This window comes from Bufo bufo, chromosome 2 (genome assembly GCF_905171765.1).
Source record: "Bufo bufo chromosome 2, aBufBuf1.1, whole genome shotgun sequence".
In the NCBI taxonomy this organism is placed as follows: domain Eukaryota; kingdom Metazoa; phylum Chordata; class Amphibia; order Anura; family Bufonidae; genus Bufo; species Bufo bufo.
The window spans coordinates 362,964,471-362,979,071 of record NC_053390.1 but is presented as its reverse complement, the minus strand read 5'-3'; positions in this window follow the sequence as shown (position 1 = coordinate 362,979,071).

The window sequence follows — 14,601 nt, the reverse complement described above, 5'->3', positions numbered from 1 at the left end:
GCCTGGTCCCTACATACCGAGTGTGCCCCAGAGGAACTGTGTCTACCTCTCCTTCACTGCCGCATGCCTGCCCAGGGTTCTCCAATACAGTGAGCAACCCTCGATTGCCCATAACCGTGACCTCACTTCGCTATACCCTGCAGGTCTGGCGTGCTGCATAAATTGGCGTCACGAACAGGATAACGAATATTCCTGCGCCATTGCAGATATAAAACTGTGTGCTGAAAATTTGCCTTAAAGTGACTAAGCCCTAATCGTTTTATTAAAAATTGCTGGGCCAAAGAACTGAAAAATTAGCGGTGTGAAGATAATATTTTCTGGACTGTTTGCTGCTTGTTTCAGCCACCGCTTTCTGTCCGTGAATAGACAGCGTTTTGCTAAAGATGGCCGCTCAGCTTGCTTGAATTTACTGCTGCGTCATCTTCATACTAAATTGGCGGTAAAAGTTCGCGCCTGTTGCTGAAAAGAGCGGGAAAGGCTATCTGTCGGCGCCACCGCCCTGTCTGGACATTTGCATGTCTGCCGAAATGGACTCCGCCTCCCCCATACTGGAGTACCTGGGGGGCGGCCTCCCAGTGCAATGGGAGGATCTATCTGAAATTATTGGCGCCACCCTGTCGCTCTCCAGAGAAGGATCGAGCATGTTGAAGAGTGAAGACTGCTCTGTTGGGATGTCCGCGCCTGATCCGTTAAAGATGGATGTTATTGGTGTAGAGCCAGAGGACGCTCCACCGGCCTACTCTCCGAGACCGGAGAGACCCGCCTGCCCGCCACTGCGGACGCAACCGGAGAATTATTATGGCTCCTGGAGAGACTTTTTCCAGCCCTCATTCAAGTGGTCAGCATTGATGGCAGAGATACGGGAGGCCGCCATAAAGAAAACGACAAAGACAAAGATATATTATGAGGAACTGGCAAAGACCGTTCATGAGCGCCACACTGACACCCAACCCCGCCTGGAAAGGCGAAAGGGGTTGGTTGTGGCATTTGACAAGAACCGTGGCTACGGTTTCATCCAGGACTATACCACCGGCAGATACTTATATGTAAATCGGAGGTCCGTCAAGCGGAGTTACCTCTCCGAGTATATGCACAACCTCCGCGAGGGAGAAGAGGTGGAGTTCACCCCTGCCGAGGGCCTGCGAGGCCCATATGCCACTGCCGTGACCCGTCCCAAGAAAGAAAGAACCGGAGGACTGGGAAGCAGATGAGGACTACACTGGCTGCGAGCGCAAACCAGCGCGCTCTCCAGAACCGGCCCATCATGCGTTTCAAGAGCGGGGCTCTTTCATTGGCCCGAATGTTTTCTGGCAGCCAACGGTAGTAGAGAAATGGGTGAGCCCCTATCCGTCCCCTGAGCTGCCTCGCCGGGAGAAAACGATTAAAGAGATGGAGAACCTGGAAAGATTCCATGCGACCCTGGACAATATCCGGAAGGGTAAAAGGCCAGATGCGTCACCTGAGCCTGCAGCGGCTGCGCAGGATGCGACTCTCCTACCTGTACCAGCGGAAGCTCCGGAGGACAGCGATCCCGAGTCCGAGAGCCTAGATGACCAGATTGTCCGCCTGGAGGAACAGCTGCGAGGACTGCGCCGGCTTGCCACCGCCAGAATCCAGACGCCACCTAAGAAGGAAGAGGTCTGCCTTCAGTGCTCGGACATCGCTGGGTCAAAGGTAAGGGTACCTGTCCCTGCCGTTCGGTCACCCTCTGTACCTGCAGCTGCGTTGAGGCCCCCAAGGAGGCCCTCTTATACTGTGCACCGACGTGTAGAGCCAGTTGTCCAGGAATCCGCTGAACCGCTTGCAGCAGCGGTACCTAGGCCAGCACAGCCTACAATAATTATGCCTGGACCGATGCGGTCCCCAACTGTAATTACCCCTAGGCCTATGGGGCCCATACCTATTAGGGGTCCATTTATGCTGCAGTTGCCCCCCAATACCGTGTTGTGGGCACATCCTCCTGTGGAAGCTTACTACAGGCACCATTTGCAAGCAGAGCCAGGGAGCACCACTGAGATGCAAAGTGATTATGACATGCCCCTGTGAATTGGCCTGTTAGGCCATTGATTTGATTTTCCTTTTTGCCAAGGGATTTACTTCAAGAAAATTTAATCCTTCCAGGACAGGAGTCCTTTGTTTTGGTCCTTTGTTGCTGCTGCCAGTTACCCACGGCTCAGTGGTGGTGGTCAACCACTGAAGTGCCAATTTCAACAAAGCCATCTTGTTTACAGGACTTCCTGCCTGCTTCTTCAAAATTGTGCCAAGTTGTACCTGTCTCTATGTTGCACCTTTAACCCTTTAACCCCCTTTTCACCGTTACTTGCTCCTTAGCCAGCGGAACTGCCTGATTTATGCATATAATGTATTTTTGCAAATGTAGATGAAATTTTCCTGCTTTGCATTATTTTCTCTTTTTCAGGTGCAGTATCCAGCTGGGCAGGGCCCCTCCATGTTGCGCCAAGGACGGGCAACGTTATAGCGTGGTGGTATGTAGTGTCCCACTAGGTAGGCGTGGGCACTACACAAGGGTCAATTGGTGTGCGTGTACTCCTACTCACAAGGAACAGAAATGTTATGTTTAACTATGCATTTAATGTATTTTCTAATGTGTTTTTATATGCAATGTTCCCCTGTGTAAATGCTTAGCAGGCCTAGTAAGGGTGTAGTTAGACATCCTAGACGCTAGAGGGAGATAGGGAGCCCCTAGTATAAATGTCCAGGTCCAGACAGGCAGAAGGAGTTCAGAGTCAGGAGTCTGTGGAGACAGAAGTCAGAAGGCACCAGCCAGAGATATGCTGAGGGCCTCCTCCTGACATGCAGCTTGATAGCCCCGGCTGCTAGCTATGACCAGGAGGCTAGTGAGGAACCCTAGCCTGCCTGAAGATAAAGAGAGCCTTAGTTAGCTCAGAAATCACCCCAGTAGCAGGACAGAAGCTCCTGGGAGAAACCTACAGTCATTCTCAAGCCAAGTAAGGATATTTCCAGCCAAGATAAGTACATTAATAGGCAGAGGAACTATAAAGCAAAGCAAGGATTTATACGGGAGGAAGATATATATTTTACCAAGGATTTAAGCCACCATTTAGGCATCCGGGCCTTGGGATTGAAACCAGACAGGAGTTCTAAAAGAACAGTGTACACTATTTCTGAGGAAAGGTACAACCTGATTCTGAGTGTGTTGTGGATTTACCCTCTGAGTATCTTGCATGATCAATACCTGCCATCTTGTGAAATAAGCCTGCTTGTGAAGCTTGTGATCTAAAGGACTGTATTACTATCTTGATGTACAAAGTTGGACTGTTTAAGTAAAGCAACGTTTGGTTCACTATACCACCTGTGTACCTCACTTATTCCAACTATCAATCGGTGTGCCACCGTTACAGGCACTGGCGTCACGAATCCAAAAGGGACCTTGCCCCAGGCACACAAAATACCTGTAACATCCAGGGCACCTCATCCACCATCAGGCCTGGTCCCTACATACCGAGTGTGCCCCAGAGGAACTGTGTCTACCTCTCCTTCACTGCCGCATGCCTGCCCAGGGTTCTCCAATACATTGAGCAACCCTCGATTGCCCATAACCGTGACCTCACTTCGCTATACCCTGCAGGTCTGGCGTGCTGCAATAATGGCTGCGCTTCACTCATTTCTTTCAACTGATGTGTAAATAGCTCCTCTGACAGATCAAGTGAAGCGGCTGTGGTGCTAGTGATGGTGGTGGCGGCGTGCGGGCGAGTGGTAACTTGAGAGGTGCCCGAAGCTGAGCTGGAGGAGGATGGTGCGTCAAGGTTCCAAGCGGAAGCTGTAGAAGATTGGGTGTCCTGTGTAAGCCAGTCAACTATGTCCTCAGAACTTTTCGAGTTCAGGGTACGTGGCCTCTTAACACTGGGCATTATTCTAGGGCAAAAGGAAATCACAGAACCACGACCACGACGGCCCCTGCGGGGTGGCCTGCCTCTGCCTGTCATTTTTTTTTAGATTAGTAGTACTATGCGTGCAAGGTACTGTGCCACCCGATATGAGTGGTGGGCAGTGGGCACAGTACAGTCTGCGGGCCTGACACTCACTGGCAGGCAACTGCGATTATATTACAGAGAAAAAATTAACTGACTTTTTTATCTGCAAGGTACTGTGCCACCCGATATGAGTGGTGGGCACTGGCAGTGGGCACAGTACAGTCAGTGGGACTGACACACACTGGCAGGCAACTGCAATTATATTAAAGGGTAAAAATTCAATTACTTTTTTATCTGCAAGGTACTGTGCCACCCGATATGAGTGGTGGGCAGTGGGCACAGTACAGTCAGTGGGCCTGACACACACTGGCAGGCAACTGCAATTATAATAAAGGGTAAAAATTCAATGACTTTTTTATCTGCAAGGTACTGTGCCACCCGATATGAGTGGTGGGCACTGGCAGTGGGCACAGTACAGTCAGTGGGCCTGATACACACTGGCAGGCAACTGCAATTATATTAAAGGGTAAAAATTCAATGACTTTTTATCTGCAAGGTACTGTGCCACCCGATATGAGTGGTGGGCACTGGCAGTGGGCACAGTACAGTCTGTGGGCCTGACACTCACTGGCAGGCAACTGCAATTATATTACAGTGAAAAAATTAACTGACTTTTTTATCTGCAAGGTACTGTGCCACCCGATATGAGTGGTGGGCACTGGCAGTGGGCACAGTACAGTCAGTGGGACTGACACACACTGGCAGGCAACTGCAATTATATTAAAGGGTAAAAATTCAATTACTTTTTTATCTGCAAGGTACTGTGCCACCCGATATGAGTGGTGGGCAGTGGGCACAGTACAGTCAGTGGGCCTGACACACACTGGCAGGCAACTGCAATTATATCACAGAGAAAAAATTAAATGACTTTTTTATCTGCAAGGTACTGTGCCACCCGATATGAGTGGTGGGCAGTGGGCACAGTACAGTCTGTGGGCCAGACACTCACTGGCAGGCAACTGCAATTATATTACAGAGAAAAAATTCAATGACTTTTTTATCTGCAAGGTACTGTGCCACCCGATATGAGTGGTGGGCACTGGCAGTGGGCACAGTACAGTCAGTGGGCCTGATACACACTGGCAGGCAACTGCAATTATATTAAAGGGTAAAAATTCAATGACTTTTTATCTGCAAGGTACTGTGCCACCCGATATGAGTGGTGGGCACTGGCAGTGGGCACAGTACAGTCTGTGGGCCTGACACTCACTGGCAGGCAACTGCAATTATATTACAGTGAAAAAATTAAATTACTTTTTTATCTGCAAGGTACTGTGCCACCCGATATGAGTGGTGGGCAGTGGGCACAGTACAGTCTGTGGGCCTGACACACACTGGCAGACAACTGCAATTATATTAAAGGGTAAAAATTTAATTACTTTTTTATCTGCAAGGTACTGTGCCACCCGATATAAGTGGTGGGCACTGGCATTGGGCACAGTACAGTCAGTGGGCCTGACACACACTGGCAGGCAACTGCAATTATATTAAAGGGTAAAAATTAAATGACTTTTTTATCTGCAACGTACTGTGCCACCCGATATGAGTGGTGGGCAGTGGGCACAGTACAGTCTGTGGGCCTGAAACACACTGGCAGGCAACTGCGATTATATCACAGAGAAAAAATTAACTGACTTTTTATCTGCAAGGTACTGTGCCACCCGATATGAGTGGTGGGCACTGGCAGTGGGCACAGTACAGTCAGTGGGACTGACACACACTGGCAGGCAACTGCAATTATATTAAAGGGTAAAAATTCAATTACTTTTTTATCTGCAAGGTACTGTGCCACCCGATATGAGTGGTGGGCAGTGGGCACAGTACAGTCAGTGGGCCTGACACACACTGGCAGGCAACTGCGATTATATTACAGAGAAAAAATTAACTGACTTTTTTATCTGCAAGGTACTGTGCCACCCGATATGAGTGGTGGGCACTGGCAGTGGGCACAGTACAGTCAGTGGGACTGACACACACTGGCAGGCAACTGCAATTATATTAAAGGGTAAAAATTCAATTACTTTTTTATCTGCAAGGTACTGTGCCACCCGATATGAGTGGTGGGCAGTGGGCACAGTACAGTCAGTGGGCCTGACACACACTGGCAGGCAACTGCAATTATAATAAAGGGTAAAAATTCAATGACTTTTTTATCTGCAAGGTACTGTGCCACCCGATATAAGTGGTGGGCAGTGGGCACAGTATAGTCAGTGGGCCTGACACACACTGGCAGGCAACTGCAATTATATTACAGAGAAAAAATGAAATTACTTTTTTATCTGCAAGGTACTGTGCCACCCGATATGAGTGGTGGGCATTGGCAGTGGGCACAGTACAGTCAGTGGGCCTGACACACACTGGCAGGCAACTGCAATTATATTACAGAGAAAAAATGTAATGACTTTTTTATCTGCAAGGTACTGTGCCACCCGATATGAGTGGTGGGCAGTGGACACAGTACAGTCAGTGGGCCTGACACACACTGGCAGGCAACTGCAATTATATCACAGAGAAAAAATTAAATGACTTTTTTATCTGCAAGGTACTGTGCCACCCGATATGAGTGGTGGGCAGTGGGCACAGTACAGTCTGTGGGCCAGACACTCACTGGCAGGCAACTGCAATTATATTACAGAGAAAAAATTCAATGACTTTTTTATCTGCAAGGTACTGTGCCACCCGATATGAGTGGTGGGCACTGGCAGTGGGCACAGTACAGTCAGTGGGCCTGATACACACTGGCAGGCAACTGCAATTATATTAAAGGGTAAAAATTCAATGACTTTTTATCTGCAAGGTACTGTGCCACCCGATATGAGTGGTGGGCACTGGCAGTGGGCACAGTACAGTCTGTGGGCCTGACACTCACTGGCAGGCAACTGCAATTATATTACAGTGAAAAAATTAAATTACTTTTTTATCTGCAAGGTACTGTGCCACCCGATATGAGTGGTGGGCAGTGGGCACAGTACAGTCTGTGGGCCTGACACACACTGGCAGACAACTGCAATTATATTAAAGGGTAAAAATTGAATTACTTTTTTATCTGCAAGGTACTGTGCCACCCGATATAAGTGGTGGGCACTGGCATTGGGCACAGTACAGTCAGTGGGCCTGACACACACTGGCAGGCAACTGCAATTATATTAAAGGGTAAAAATTAAATGACTTTTTTATCTGCAACGTACTGTGCCACCCGATATGAGTGGTGGGCAGTGGGCACAGTACAGTCTGTGGGCCTGAAACACACTGGCAGGCAACAGCAATTAAAATACAGAGAAAAAATTTAAATGACTTTTTTATCTGCAAGGTACTGTGCCACCTGATATAAGTGGTGGGCAGTGGGCACAGTACAGTCTGTGGGCCTGACACACACTGGTAGGCAACTGCAATTATATTAAAGGGTAAAAATTTAATTACTTTTTATCTGCAAGGTACTGTGCCACCCGATATGAGTGGTGGGCACTGGCAGTGGGCACAGTACAGTCAGTGGGCCTGACACACACTGGCAGGCAACTGCAATTATATTACAGAGAAAAAATTTAATTACTTTTTTATCTGCAAGGTACTTTGCCACCCGATATGAGTGGTGGGCAGTGGGCACAGTACAGTCTGTGGGCCTGTGGCCTCTCACACACGGGCAGGCAACTGCAATATATATACACTCACCTAAATAATTATTAGGAACACCATACTAATACGGTGTTGGACCCCCTTTTGCCTTCAGAACTGCCTTAATTCTACGTGGCATTGATTCAACAAGGTGCTGATAGCATTCTTTAGAAATGTTGGCCCATATTGATAGGATAGCATCTTGCAGTTGATGGAGATTTGAGGGATGCACATCCAGGGCACGAAGCTCCCGTTCCACCACATCCCAAAGATGCTCTATTGGGTTGAGATCTGGTAACTGTGGGGGCCATTTTAGTACAGTAAACTCATTGTCATGTTCAAGAAACCAATTTGAAATGATTCGAGCTTTGTGACATGGTGCATTATCCTGCTGGAAGTAGCCTTCAGAGGATGGATACATGTTCTCATTCTGTTTACGCCAAATTCGGACTCTACCATTTGAATGTCTAAACAGAAATCGAGACTCATCAGACCAGGCAACATTTTTCCAGTCTTCAACAGTCCAATTTTGGTGAGCTTGTGCAAATTGTAGCCTCTTTTTCCTATTTGTAGTGGAGATGAGTGGTACCCGGTGGGGTCTTCTGCTGTTGTAGCCCATCCGCCTCAAGGTTGTGCGTGTTGTGGCTTCACAAATGCTTTGCTGCATACCTCGGTTGTAACGAGTGGTTATTTCAGTCAACGTTGCTCTTCTATCAGCTTGAATCAGTCGGCCCATTCTCCTCTGACCTCTAGCATCCACAAGGCATTTTTGCCCACAGGACTGCCGCATATACTGGATGTTTTTCCCTTTTCACACCATTCTTTGTAAACCCTAGAAATGGTTGTGCGTGAAAATCCCAGTAACTGAGCAGATTGTGAAATACTCAGACCGGCCCGTCTGGCACCAACAACCATGCCACGCTCAAAATTGCTTAAATCACCTTTCTTTCCCATTCTGACATTCAGTTTGGAGTTCCGGAGATTGTCTTGACCGGGACCACACCCCTAAATGCATTGAAGCAACTGCCATGTGATTGGTTGACTAGATAATTGCATTAATAAGAAATAGAACAGGTGTTCCTAATAATTCTTTAGGTGAGTGTGTATATATATATATATATATATATATATATATATATAAAAAAATTAAAAAAAGCAGACTGATGTACCAGCCCTAAAAAGGGCTGTTTAGGGTGCTGTCAGGACACCGTCCTTTCAGCAGATGAGTCTTTGAAGACTGGAGTGGACATAGAACACTGGCCTAGCTAATGATTTCCCTATTAATTCAGCAGCAGTAGCACTCTTCCTGCTCTAACTAACACTGCAGCTTCAGAATTAATCTAAGATGGATGCTGTCCTTGCTTTTTGATAGGAGGTGGGAGGGTCTGGGAGGGAGGGATTGCTGATTGGCTGGAATGTGTCTGCTGACTGTGAGGTACACGGTCAAAGTTTGCTCAATGATGACGTATAGGGGGCGGACCAAACATCGCATATGTTCGCCCGCCGCGGCGAACGCGAACAAGCGATGTTCGCCGGGAACTGTTCGCCGGTGAATAGTTCGGGACATCTCTAATCAAGAGTAGGGTTGAGCAAACCCGAACTGTAAAGTTTCCTACTGCCTACTATTGGCATTGCTGTGATTGGCCAGTGCAGCATGTGACCCAGCCTCTATATAAGCTGGAGTCTTGTAGCGCTGCACGTCACTCTGTTGTGCTTAGTGTAGGGAGAGGATAGGACAGAATCTGTGATCAGAACTCCAATTAAACTCAGCGATCGACATAGATTTTGTTGTGTGGGTGCAGTGCACAATCTTTTTACCCTGCCCTGAGCCCAGTACAGAGAAAAATAACTTTTATCCGTCTGTTAGTTAGGTGGGCGGCGGCAGCCATTTTATGGAAGCTCAGTGCACCAGCACTGCATCTGTGCTTTTGTGAAATTCAAGTCCAAGCTTGAAAAACTGCAATAATAATCTGTTGTTTTTTTTAAATATAACTTTTTTGGCAAAATACACAATTTTACAGCCCTTGCTGCATCTGTACGTGTGAAATTCAAGCGTTATATACAGCTTTCATATTCTGTTAGTAAATAAACACCCTTTTTTTGCAAAATACTTAATATTGCAGCCTTTGATGCATCTGTGATTGTTAAAAACAAGTTTTAAAAAATGTAAAAAATTTCTGGCTTTGAAAAAACACCAATTTTAGGCAATATCAAACATCTGGTGCCTTTGCAGGATTAGTCAGTGTGCAATTTAAAGGGAACCTGTCGCCTGGATTTTGGGTATAGAGCTGAGGACATGGGTTGCTAGATGGCCGCTAGCATATCCGCAATATCAATTCCCCATAGCTCTGTGTGCTTTTATTGTGTAAAAAAAAACGATTTGATACATATGCAAATTAACCTGAGATGAGTCAGAGCTTGAAAATATGACTCTTCTCTGGTCACACAAGTAAGATATGACTCTTTTATGTTAATTTGCATAAAAGGCGGGAAGTACAAAAATGCATAATACTTATTGAATTCATCTGCAAATATATAAGTAATATACAAATAATATAAGTAATTTATATGTTTAGGGTAACACAATGAACATTTAGAAACGCTCAGTGAGGGTAGCATTGTAGAGGTGACAGGTTCCCTTTAAGCTAGAAATACAGCCATAATTTTTTGGGTTTTTAAAAACACCCATTTTGGTCAAAAAACTTAATTTTGCAGCCTTTGCTGCATATGTCATTGTGAGATACACCCTTTAGATACTGTGGTTCTAGTCTGCTATTAATAAAACACCCATTTTGGGCAAAAATCTTTAATTGCGGCCTAGTTTGCCTCTGTACGTGTGAGAAAACACTTAACATACTGTGGTTCTATTCTGTTATTTGTAAAAACAGCCATTTTGGGCAAAAAAAATTAATTGCGGCCTAGTCTGTATCTGGACATGTGAGATAAACACTTTAGATACTGTGGTTCTATTCTGTTATTTGAAAAACAAAAATTTAGAGCAAAAAATGTAAATTGCGACCTAGTCTGGATCTGTACGTGTGAGATACACCCTTTATATACTGTGGTTCTATTCTGCTATTAATAAAACACCCATTTTGGGCAAAAATCTTTAATTGCGGCTTAGTCAGGATTAGGAATGAGCGAACCCGAACTGTATAGTTCGAGTTCGTACCGAATTTTGGGGTGTCCGTGACACGGACCCGAACCCGAACATTTTCGTAAAAGTCTGGGTTCGGGTTCGGTGTTCGGCGCTTTCTTGGCGCTTTTTGAAAGGCTGCAAAGCAGCCAATCAACAATTATCATACTACTTGCCCCAAGAGGCCATCACAGCCTTGCCTACTATTGGCATGGCTGTGATTGGCCAGTGCAGCATGTGACCCAGCCTCTATACAATCTTGGGTCACGTAGCGCTGCAGGTCACTCTGCTGTTACAAGTGTAGGGAGAGGTTGCAGCTGCGACATTAGGGCGAGATTAGGCAGATTAACTCCTCCAAAGGACTTCATTCAGTGATCGATCTGCAGCTGTGGATCATTGAACTGCTGCTATTCAATTGCTCAGTGTTTATAGGGTGCCCAGAGCGTTTTTCAGTCCCTTTTTTCTGCTGTGATTGGCAGCCATTTTGTGGCTTGTGGTGTGCCAGCACAAACTGCCACCAAGTACATTTAACCATCAATAGTGTGGTTATTTTTTGCTATATCCTACATCAGGGTCAAGCTTTCATCAAGTGCATTTAACCATCAATAGTGTGGTTATTTTTTGGCCATATACTACATCAGGGGCAAGCTGACCTTGTCACCCAAGTGCATTTAACCATCAATAGTGTGGTTATTTTTTGCTATATCCTACATCAGGGTCAAACTTTCATCAAGTGCATTTAACCATCAATAGTGTGGTTATTTTTTGGCCATATACTACATCAGGGGCAAGCTGACCTTGTCACCCAAGTGCATTTAACCATCAATAGTGTGGTTATTTTTTGCTATATCCTACATCAGGGTCAAGCTTTCATCAAGTGCATTTAACCATCAATAGTGTGGTTATTTTTTGGCCACATACTACATCAGGGGCAAGTTGAGCCTGTCACAAAGTGCATTTAACCATCAATAGTGTGGTTATTTTTTCGCCGTATACTACATCAGGGGCAAGTTGAGCCTGTCACCCAGCGCCTAAAAAATAGGCCTCACATTTATATTAATCCAAATCTGTCATTACTGCTTTAGCTGGTCAAGTTATTTTTAGTGACCGTCAAAGCACAGTTTTTGTTCTGGGTTGAAAAACAATTCCCAAATTTGCAATTCTCAAAATTAGTGGTTTCTGCTGTATCAGGCCTAGTTTAAATCTATCCCTAAAAGGGTATATTAGATTCAAGGTGCTGATAGGGTAATTCTCAAGAACTTCACACACACGCTACAGTGCAGATCCAAGTCTAATTCTGTGATTAAACGTATACCTGTTACCCAGCGCCTAAAAAATAGGCCTCACATTTATATTAATCCAAATCTGTCATTACTGCTTTAGCTGGTCAAATTATTTTTAGTGACCGTCAAAGCACAGTTTTTGTTCTGGGTTGAAAAACAATTCCCAAATTTGCAATTCTCAAAATTAGTGGTTTCTGCTGTATCAGGCCTACTTTAAATCTATCTCTAAAAGGGTATATTAGATTCAAGGTGCTGATAGGGTAATTCTCAAGAACTTCACACACACGCTACAGTGCAGATCCAAGTCTAATTCTGTGATTAAACGTATACCTGTCACCCAGCACCTAAAAAATAGGCCTCACATTTATATTCATCCTAATCTGTACTGTTTTAGCTGGTCAAGTCATTTTTACTGTCCGTCAAAGCACAGTTTTTGTTCTGGGTTGAAAAACAATTCCCAAATTTGCATTTCTCAAAATTAGTGGTTTCTGCTGTATCAGGCCTACTTTAAATCTATCCCTAAAAGGGTATATTAGATTCAAGGTGCTGATAGGGTAATTCTCAAGAACTTCACACATACGCTACAGTGCAGATCCAAGTCTAATTCTGTCAGTAAACGTAAACCTGTCACCCAGCGCCTAAATAATAGGCCTCAAATTTATATTCAGCTAAATCTGTCATTACTGGTGTGCCTGTATTAGTGTAATACGGTACCTAAATAGATAGCCAGATAGACTTAGTGTTAGGTGTCTGTAAAAAAAAGGCCTGAATTTTAATTCAATACATTGGCCCGAATAATATTTTTCTCATTGTGGTGAACGGTAACAATGAGGAAAACATCTAGTAAGGGACGCGGACGCGGACATGGTCGTGGTGGTGTTAGTGGACCCTCTGGTGCTGGGAGAGGACGTGGCCGTTCTGCCACAGCCACACGTCCTAGTGTACCAACTACCTCAGGTCCCAGTAGCCGCCAGAATTTACAGCCATATTTGGTGGGACCCAATGCCGTTCTAAGGATGGTAAGGCCTGAGCAGGTACAGGCATTAGTCAATTGGGTGGCCGACAGTGCATCCAGCACGTTCACATTATCTCCCACCCAGTCTTCTGCAGAAAGTGCACAGATGGCGCAGGAAAACCAAGCCCATCAGTCTGTCACATCACCCCCATGCATATCAGGGAAACTGTCTGAGACTCAAGTTATGCAGCAGTCTCTTATGCTGTTTGAAGACTCTGCTGGCAGGGTTTCCCAAGGGCATCCACCTAGCCCTTCCCCAGGGGTGGAAGAGATAGAATGCACTAACGCACAACCACTTATGTTTCCTGATGATGAGGACATAGGAATACCACCTCAGCACGTCTCTGATGATGACGAAACACAGGTGCCAACTGCTGCGTCTTTCTGCAGTGTGCAGACTGAACAGGAGGTCAGGGATCAAGACTGGGCGGAAGACGATGCAGGGGACGAAGAGGTCCTAGACCCCACATGGAATGAAGGTCGTGCCACTGACTTTCACAGTTCGGAGGAAGAGGCAGTGGTGAGACCGAGCCAACAGCGTAGCAAAAGACAAAGAGGGAGCAGTGGGCAAAAGCAGAACACCTGCCGCCAAGAGACTCCGCCTGCTACTGACCGCCGCCATCTGGGACCGAGCACCCCAAAGGCAGCTTCAAGGAGTTCCCTGGCATGGCACTTCTTCAAACAATGTGCTGACGACAAGACCCGAGTGTTTTGCACGCTGTGCCATCAGAGCCTGAAGCGAGGCATTAACGTTCTGAACCTTAGCACAACCTGCATGACCAGACACCTGCATGCAAAGCATGAACTGCAGTGGAGTAAACACCTTAAAAACAAAGAAGTCACTCAGGCTCCCCCTGCTACCTCTTCTGCTGTTGCCGCCTCGGCCTCTTCTGCTGCTGCCGCCGCCTCGGCCTCTTCCTCCGCCTCTGGAGGAACGTTGGCACTTGCCGCCCAGCAAACATGGGATGTACCACCAACACCACCACCTGCGTCACCAAGCATCTCAACCATGTCACACGGCAGCGTTCAGCTCTCCATCTCACAAACATTTGAGAGAAAGCGTAAATTCCCACCTAGCCACCCTCGATCTCTGGCCCTGAATGCCAGCATTTCTAAACTACTGGCCTATGAAATGCTGTCATTTAGGCTGGTGGACACAGACAGCTTCAAACAGCTCATGTCGCTTGCTGTCCCACAGTATGTTGTTCCCAGCCGGCACTACTTCTCCAAGAGAGCCGTGCCTTCCCTGCACAACCAAGTATCCGATAAAATCAAGTGTGCACTGCGCAACGCCATCTGTGGCAAGGTCCACCTAACCACAGATACGTGGACCAGTAAGCACGGCCAGGGACGCTATATCTCCCTAACTGCACACTGGGTAAATGTAGTGGCGGCTGGGCCCCAGGCGGAGAGCTGTTTGGCGCACGTCCTTCCGCCGCCAAGGATCGCAGGGCAACATTCTTTCCCTCCTGTCTCCTCCTCCTCCTACTCAGCTTCCTCCTCCTCTTCTTCCACCTGCTTATCCAGTCAGCCACACAC